At 45.7% G+C, this 8,658-nt stretch overlaps 1 long non-coding RNA gene across 1 annotated transcript; it reads right to left on the reverse strand.

Moving 5' to 3' along the window:
- Positions 1 to 1,182: 1,182 nt before the first annotated feature.
- LOC136295275 (uncharacterized) lies at positions 1,183 to 4,979 on the reverse strand. The gene is made up of 3 exons (XR_010722619.1): positions 4,805 to 4,979; positions 1,592 to 1,814; positions 1,183 to 1,424 (listed from the first exon to the last, which is right to left on the reverse strand). It is a non-coding gene; the product is annotated as an uncharacterized lncRNA (long non-coding RNA).
- Between the last annotated feature and the right edge of the window lie 3,679 nt (positions 4,980 to 8,658).

Genomic DNA, 8,658 nt, shown 5'->3' on the forward strand with positions numbered 1-8,658 from the left:
CAAAAATCCTCTCAAATAAATGCCCCAAAAGACCCTCAACCACGACTTCAAACATCCTGCCTCTAACAAAATTCAACCCAAAAAAGCCTTTCGTTTAAGCTTTGTTCCACAAAAAATAAAATTTTTGTATTTATTATTTTTATATTTTATCATTACCATTTAATTTTTATATTCATATCTACACCTAGTATATATAATACATTATAATATATCTCACAGGCAATATTGTAATTAGTTATATAATTGATATTTTTTGTATTTTCTATTTCTATTTTTGTTCCTTATATTTTTCTATTTTTGTATTTATTTTTTAAATTTGTGTTTATTTGTTTATATTTTAAATGATATGAATTCATTTACCTAACACATCAGAACCACCATTATTTATAATAAATGAGCCTGGTTTTCTAAAGGGGTAAAGATTTAATTTTTATTTAAATAATATTGGCATACTTTCTCTTTCTGTGCTCTTTCTTGGGGGGGGGTGTTTGTAGGGGCTTTTGTTTCAGATTTTTTTTTCTCTTTGTTTTGTTCTGGATTTCTTTATTAGTAAACAAGGAGGTGCAGAGAGTTACAAAAGATAATGTCAACTTTGTTTTATTGCTACCTCTGAAATACACCTTGACACCAAGTTACGGCTCGTAATACTGTGCATGGGTAGAATTAGCCGTGTTAGGGGGTTGAAAGGAAAAAAATGGCACCACGGTGGTGAATAGTGTGAAATAGCTTCTGATTTACCAACATGCATCTGGTAGATTTCCTTGGAAATGTGCTCTAAGATGTACAAAAATTCTAATCAGGATGGAAATTTGGAAAAAATAAATATTCCCTTACTAGAAGCAGAGAGAAAAAAAAATCAAATAAAAGGAAGGAATAATCTCTAAATCCCAGCTTGCCTGGAAAACAAGCTCAGAAATTTCTAACACTGAAAACTTTTGGAACAGTCATCAAGTTGGTGGAAGTTCATGGAACAATGGTTTAAAATCTGCTTCCCCTGCTCTGAGTTTAAAGGGAAGTGGGAATTGAACAGGTCTAGTTACTCCTATCCAAAAATTATCTGTGTTTTGTGGGAGTAACAACCCAAAGAAACTCCAGTCTTACTTGTATTTGATATCTGAAACTCTCAGCAGAGTTGGGAAGTTTCAGTGGAACAAAAGAGCCACAATTCCTGCAATAACAAAATTTGACTCAACAAAAGTCAGAAATTTTATTTACAAATCTATGGAAGAGGAGGAGGATGACACCATGAACACACTCCAGCTGAAAGCAAGGATTTATTGGAAAAGGCAGGAAATCAAACTGACAGTCTCTGGTTATGGTCAGGCAATTATCCAGGAGTCAGAGAGAACAGTGGGAACCTTGGACTGGGATAAGGCCTTCCAATGGCTTCACTTCCTACTGGCTCTCTCCTTCTTGCCAACAACCTGGAGGAGGAAAAACAGCAGGAATAAAGTTACAAACATAGGCAGGCCATCCTTGGTTCAGGTAAACTGAAGTGCAGCTCCCAGGGAGCAAGTCCATGCTGTGCCTCGGGGAGCTCCGGGAATGTGGGATTGCCTGTGGGATTAAAGGGCTGGAAAAGCACACCCACCTGCCAGGTTTAGTGCTGAGACAGAGCAAGGCCTGGGCTCAGGGGCAGCAGTTAGAGCTGGGACTGCAGGAGAACACCCCAAACTCAGGTTAAACATCTGGCATGACATACAGCACGCTCCAGGAGAAACTCAGGTGGAAGAAGCCCCTGGATCATCCATGTTCTTTGCACTTGGTAGCTTTGCCAGGGCCTCCCTCAGAATTCTGACCTCACCGTGCAGCTCCTACAAAATAGGAGAACTTACGGAAATCATCCAGCAATCCATGGACTTACACTTATTAAGAACCAAAGCTGCAGCAAAATGTGCGCAAACTCTACTGCAAACCAGCAGGTCTGAAGCAACGCAGAAATTTCTTCCAGAGGGGGCATGTTGGTGTTACTGCTTTAATCTCCTGACACTAGAGCATATTTGTACAAAAAATTCATTGAAGCAGCTAAATTTAAATGAGATTTTTTTACAGTAAAGCTGGCCAAAAAGGAGTCTCAAAATTAAGATATAAGCCACAGAGTTATTTTTTAAAAAAAAGGTGTCTTTGGTGTGTATAACTTTCCAGCGCCTCATGTGTTCAGTCCTTGCCATTTATGTTTACAAAGTTGATGCTTAAGACCTTGTAGAAAGCTCAAAAAAATATCCAGGACAATCCAGGTGTTTTCACAAGTACCCTCACTATGGAGCAGTGTCAGCCCCAAGTGTTTGCTCCCTCAGCCCAGCCCGGAGGAGGGTCGAGCTGCTGCCCAGGACGGTTGCCAAGGGACCCACTTGTTTGAAGCTGTAAATGCAAGGGGCCTGCACTGGAGTGCCAATAAATGTGACATATGCGACTCTCATCTTTAACGGTGACTGATATTCTCAGGGAATCCACGTCACCTTAGATGGGGCATTCCACCATGGATTTCATCCCTCTGCATCTGAAACAAAGCCAGGACAAAAGTCAAAGGGCTGCAGGATAACTGGACAGCTCCAGACATCTGGTGGCAATCTAGGAATACCCTCTACAGCCCTACTACACCCTACATCACAAATTTCAAGTCCCCAGGACTTGTACTATTACCCCTACACCCAGACTGAGCAGCAAGGCAGAGCAGCTCCGGGCCAAACACACACCAACACCCGTGAGACAGGACAGGACAAACGAGGGGACACAACAGGGACACAAATCCTCTGGCAAGAAGAATGACCCTGAAGGAGCAGAGAACTCAGAATGAGATGACCAAGGTAAGACTGAAGGCGAGCTGACCAGGCTCAGAGAACCCTGCAGGAAGAAGATGCCAACGGGATGACTTATCCCAAGAGACGCAGAGACGGATGCCCAAGAATCCTACAGTCAGAATCCTCTACCTATCTTGGCATTCTTACAAGACCTAATCCACCGGAATGGATTAGGGCGGTGCACAGCTGGTGATACAGCTCAGAACAAGACCTGAAGAGGCATCAGCCTGCATGCTTGTGAAGGGAGATGGATTCTAGTATGTGTTGAAGCATAAGGTTTAATGACATCAGCACCTGGCCAAGGAATACGATCTGTTAAGAACAATGCCAGCATTTCCAACAGGCCGTTCAAAGGGCTAAGTCAAAAGACACACCATATGAGACACCCAAAAGACACAGAGTGCATAACAGACAATTGACACAATACACACCAGGACTGCTCTGCCCTGCACACCTCAGCACTTTGATCCAAAATGAGACTTTCTCTTCACGTAGCCTAAGGGGTCACATCTGGGACATCCCTGTCTCTAAACCTGACTCAAAACTCCTCCCGGTGACTCCTGTCCTAGCACCCCGCTTTCATTCCCTCTGTGTCTCTGAGCCCTCCAATTATCTCTGGGATGTTCAGAGATGAGAATCCACATCATGTGCTAAAGAAGGCTGCTTCTGCCTCTGGGAATTCTTTGCTGTCTCCCGGCTGCTGTCTATCTAGTCAGGTACCATACAGAAAACCAAACATCAATGCCTGATCTCAGCAGATCTGTGTGCCGGTCAGTGGGAGGGTCTCAGTATACTACCTGTGGACCACCTAAAACACACAAACAGTAATGGATGCTTAGATTTACACCAGAAACACCACTACCCTGACCACACAAATACAGGAGTTTTAGAAAAGAAAACACAAACAAAAATCCAGTAAGCAAAAGCCAACTATTATTTCTCTTAATCCAGCTACCAAATACAATAAAAATAACTCCTATGTCCAGTCTCCTGAAAAAACCTCCAAAGTAAATACCCAGGACCCCCCACCCTAAAACTAAAAGATCCATTCAACTATAAACAGTATCTCCCAAATTATCCATAACTATAGAACACATACTATAGCCAAACAAGCTAAATACACAAATCCCTATAACGCAAAAAACAATAATCTGATTTTAAATATTATTATACCCCAAAAAATGAACTACTGCCCCTTACCTCAAACCCACCAAAAAAACACTACACACCATGATAAAAGCCACCCCTAAATAAATAAAACCTCCCCTATACCTCACACTACAAACAATTACACCACTGTAAACCTCAGGAAACAAACCCTTGGAAAACATAATAGCCCACCAAAATAAAAACCTCCAACAACAAAACTCAGTTCAAAAACAACCTAACCCACATGTAAACTAAGAAGCCTAATGTAAAGTAAATAGATCACATTCCTCATCATACACTATTGCCAAGCAAAATAAAGCTACACAATAAGTTATTAAAAGCCGCTTTAAAACCATTAAACAGAAAAAAATTTGGGAAAAAAAAAAAAAAGCTGCCTCTAAAAATACACCTAAACTTCAACCAGCCAGGGTGGCCCTACCCAATCTGAATCCCTGCACACAATGAACAAAACTCCAATAGCACATATCAGAAGCTTATCAAAAAAGCTACTTAATTGTATGTCAAATACAAACCCACCCATAAAGTTATCTTCACTCAAAAACCAAATTACGTGTAATAAATAATGCCAAAAAAATCAAACAAAAGACTATATATCATCAAAGAAAGTAACAGTGAATAAAAACCACATATAAGTACCCCTATTTATAAAATCCCAGGTGGAGAGAAATCCCTCCTACTTTAAACACAAGCAAAAACAGAAGAGGAGTTTCATTATTCATTTTGAACTCTTTTTGCCTTCATAAGCCCTTTTTCTTCTGGGAGCACTTAAAAGAGATCAGCAAAACAAAGCTGAAAAAGAGAAAAATCCCCCCTACAACTCCACGCTGGCTTACCTGCTGCTGCTGTCTGCCACAAAGAAACACTCCACATCCATATACTCCTGCAGGCACTGTAAGAGGCTTTCCCACCACTGCAGCAACCCCACGCAGAAACTCAGCATGAGTTCCTCACCCTCTACAGCTCAATGGAAAAGTGAACCGAGGCTCCTCTGTTAAACCGCCCTGGCAGGAACTGCCCCATCATCATTGTAACATCTCACCCCTGCAGCTGGTCTGCTCCCTCATTATCCTGACAGGTCACACCTGTGGCTGCTCTGTTCTCCCCTCACCGTTTACAGCTCATACCTGGGGCTAGTCTGTCCCCTCAATCATTCTGTGACAGCTCTCACCTTGCAGCTGCTGCCACTCCAAGTGTGAGGGCAGGGGCAGAGCAGACTTGCTGCTTATTCCCCAGAGAGTTCAATGTCTGCACCTGACACGCTGGGGCAGCGGGCTTTCCTTGCTATGGGTAAGGGTCCCTCTTCTGCAGGTGCCCAAGGCTGAAACTGGGATTCCACCTCCAAAAGTCCATATGCCTGAGATCCACAATTCCTTAGGAAATCCCCCAGAAGTCATTACCCTCCATTTAGAATTTTGCCTTTGGAATCATTGCTAACTTGTCTTTCTGTGGAAGTGTTTCAAACATTCATTGAGAGTTCAGAAGCCTGGTTGGCTTTTTTATGACTTAGCTGACAATCCCAGGCTAAATCCAAACACCCAGAATTACGAGGAACTACGGAGACCATTTATAAATACTCCCCTTCCTTGCAACTTTGTCCCTTATCGCAGATCCCTGGGGCAGATTTACTTTCTTCCCAACAGCACCATTCTGGCAGAGATCCTACTTCTCAGACACAAACCGAACGCAAACCTGCCACGGGGGGGATGGGGCGGGCCGGGGCTGGGCCGGTGTCAGAGCCGGGGCGGAGCCTGGGCTTGCAGCGGGGGAGCGGGGCTGGGGCCGGGGGTGAACGGGGCCGGGGGGGACCGGGGCCGGGGGATCTGGCAGAACCCCGGGCCCTCAGAGCAGGGCCGGGGCCGGGGCCGGGGTGGGGGGGCCAGGGAGGATCGAGGGAGAGGGCGGAGCCACGGGCCCTCAGAGCGGGGCCGGGGCAGAGTCTGGGGCAGAGCACAGGGCGGGGTCAAGGCAGGGCCGGGGCAGGGACGAGGGAGTAGGACCGGGGGCGATTGAGGCCGAGGCCGGTACAGGGGTAGAGCCCGGGCCGGTGCCAAGGGTTATCGGGGGATCGGGGCCGGGGGGCTGGTGCCGGTTCTGAGGGCGGGGCGGAGCCCCCGGGCCCTCAGCGCAGGCTGGGCAGGGCCGGGGCCGGGTGGGTTCCTGGGGCCCGCTGTCCAATCAGCGCTTCCGATGCCTCAGCGAACCCGCCAATCGCGAGCCCGGTGCGGGTTCAAAAGGGCCCCGGAAGGGGCTGTGGGGATCTGTGGTTCGGTGTGGAACGCTGTGGTCTGTCTGTGTGGGTATGGAGTTTCTCCAGGCTGTTTTAGTGCGGTGAGAATTTGTTCATTTGTTTCTGTATAAGCTGTGCTGTGTGGGATTGTGTTTATTATGTAGAGGGTGAGGGTAGGTAGAGCTGAGGGGCTGTTGTTCTGTGTGTTTGTCAGAGTTTCTCTCTGAATTCCAAGATATTCTGTTATGTGTGGTTAGGAGGCAGACGTTGTTTTAATTTAGCTTGTTTTTGGCCTTTTTTTGGTGCTGAATTAGGGTTTTTTTTTGTGCTTTCTCTGTCAGTGTTTTCTCTTGCTTGAGGTTTCCTATGGTTGAGGTAGAGGGAATGTGGGGAGTTTTGTGCTGTGCTAGAGAATTTTCTTGGTAAGTTCTTCTATAAATCAAAGCTATACTAAGCCTTGATGTGTTTGCAGGTATGTGTGTGTGTGGGGAGGGGGGACGCGTACTCTTGGGGTGTGTTGTTTGGGGAAGGTACCAAAGTTTTCCTTTCTTTTTTTTTCCCCCCTTTAATTTCCTGTGATGTGTGGGCCTGGCTGGTGTCTGGTAGTGAAGGTTTTAATTAGCCTTTCACTAGGAAGAACATGGTAGGAAGAAACAACCTTGTGAGGTTTGCTTTCTTGGCTGGTTTATGGAGTGACTTCAATTATAGAATTTCTGTGGAAGGTGCTATCATGTTTCAAAGGGCTACTTATTGGAAGCAGAGACAGCTTTTGAGTAGTGTGAGTTATTTCTGCTAGTTTAAGTTTTTTGTTCCATAATACTTAGGTTGCCTCAGCCCTGGGCAGGGCAGTGGTGCCTGAGGGGCAGGGAAGCAGGGGCAGAAAAGTTGGAAAAGGTGTGTGAGACCTCCCTTAAGTGTCCCCAGTCTGGGAAGGGGCTGAATGATAAATGGCACTCAGGGCAGCTGGGGTTTGTTTGGGTTGCTTTGTTTGCTTTTGGTTTGGGGGTATGTTTTGGGGACTTTTATCATGGGGGTAGAGAGTGTTTAACTTGTTTTGTCTGGAGGGGCTTTTTTCCTTGTCTTAGCTTTGTCATGAAGCATGAAGGTTTTGCACCAGAAACTTTGTGTACTAGGTCCAGTGTTTGGGGCTTTTGTCTGGCTTGGGAATATTTCCTGTTGTAAGTGGCTATTTGAGTTCTCAGGAGATATGCTTAAAGGCATGCAAGAGTTTCCTTGTCTATGGAATTTTCTTATGGTTATTCTTTCTGTTTGGTTTTATTTACAGAGCAAGATTCATTTTTGTGTTTATGCTCTGTAGCTCAGCATGTACAGAAGGTGTATTGACCCTTCAAACCAAGCATTGCAAGTGCACGGTGGTTAATTGGATTAATTGTTGTCTGAGGAATAATGGATGAAGTCTATTCCAGTTTCTTTTGCCACCCTGTGGGAATGTGGTGTTTCTGTGTGCATGGGGTTTTAGGCACACTTGGGGAGAGGTAGAATCAGCATTTGGGTTACTCCGGTTACTTGATGGGAAATGTGTGTTTGGAGCAGCCCCGTGGATAAACTGGTCTGGATACGTGATGGGAGATGTTTTGTCCTTCAGTATACGCAGGAGCTCAGTGGATCCTCCCACACCGAGCAGTGCCAGTGCTCGGCAGTGAACTGGAGCAGTTGTTGCCTGAATGGGTTGAACCTGTTGGTGCTCTTGGTACACCGTGAGGATTTGATGTTCCTGTGCACCTGGGGGGGGCCTTGGCCGTGCTTGGGGAGATGTAAAATAAGCGCTGGGGCTGCTCTGGACCCGTGATGGGAAATGTGTGTTTGGGGCAGCCCCCCGTGGATAAAGTGCTGTTGTGTTGCAGATCTGCAGCAGTGCTGGGTTTGGCAGCGGGGCTGAAGGGTTTGTGAGAGCAGAGCGGGGAATGGACCCATCAGCTCCAGCAGGGGGAGGAGTGTCTGCTTCTGCTTTTAACTTGTGGAAAGTTGAAAGCCTGTGGCTGTAAAATTAGCAGCAATACTGGTGCCTTCTTTTATCGCTCAAGGTCACTGGCCAGCATGGAACAAGAAGCAACCCAGGACTTGTTGGTGCCCTGGCAGAGAGAGAAGCAGCAAATGGTGCTGAGAGAATTTCTGGGAGTGCATATGGGATCCTGGTTTTCTTGATAGCTTGAGAAATTATCTGAACGGAAAAATATCTATCTTCTTACGGGAGAATCTGACGTGGAACATGGGACCAGGATGACTTGCTGTGACTTCTTGAAAGCTGGAAAGAAGGCGATGTTAATCTTTTTAGCTAGAGGCAAAGTGTCTGCGAACCCTTGGAAGAAGCCTATGCCAGGTAAGTGAGGACACGAGCAGGAAAACACCTGGAGGCTGTGATGTGATTTCACGGAGGGTTATGGATTCCTGTCTCAAATGTCCATGTGTCAGTAGGGCTGGATCCGAGTGCCCCGGTGG

This window comes from Chamaea fasciata, unplaced genomic scaffold (assembly GCF_029207755.1).
Source record: "Chamaea fasciata isolate MVZ Bird 193981 ecotype frontalis unplaced genomic scaffold, bChaFas1.0.hap1 SCAF_11, whole genome shotgun sequence".
Classification (NCBI taxonomy): Eukaryota; Metazoa; Chordata; class Aves; order Passeriformes; family Sylviidae; genus Chamaea; species Chamaea fasciata.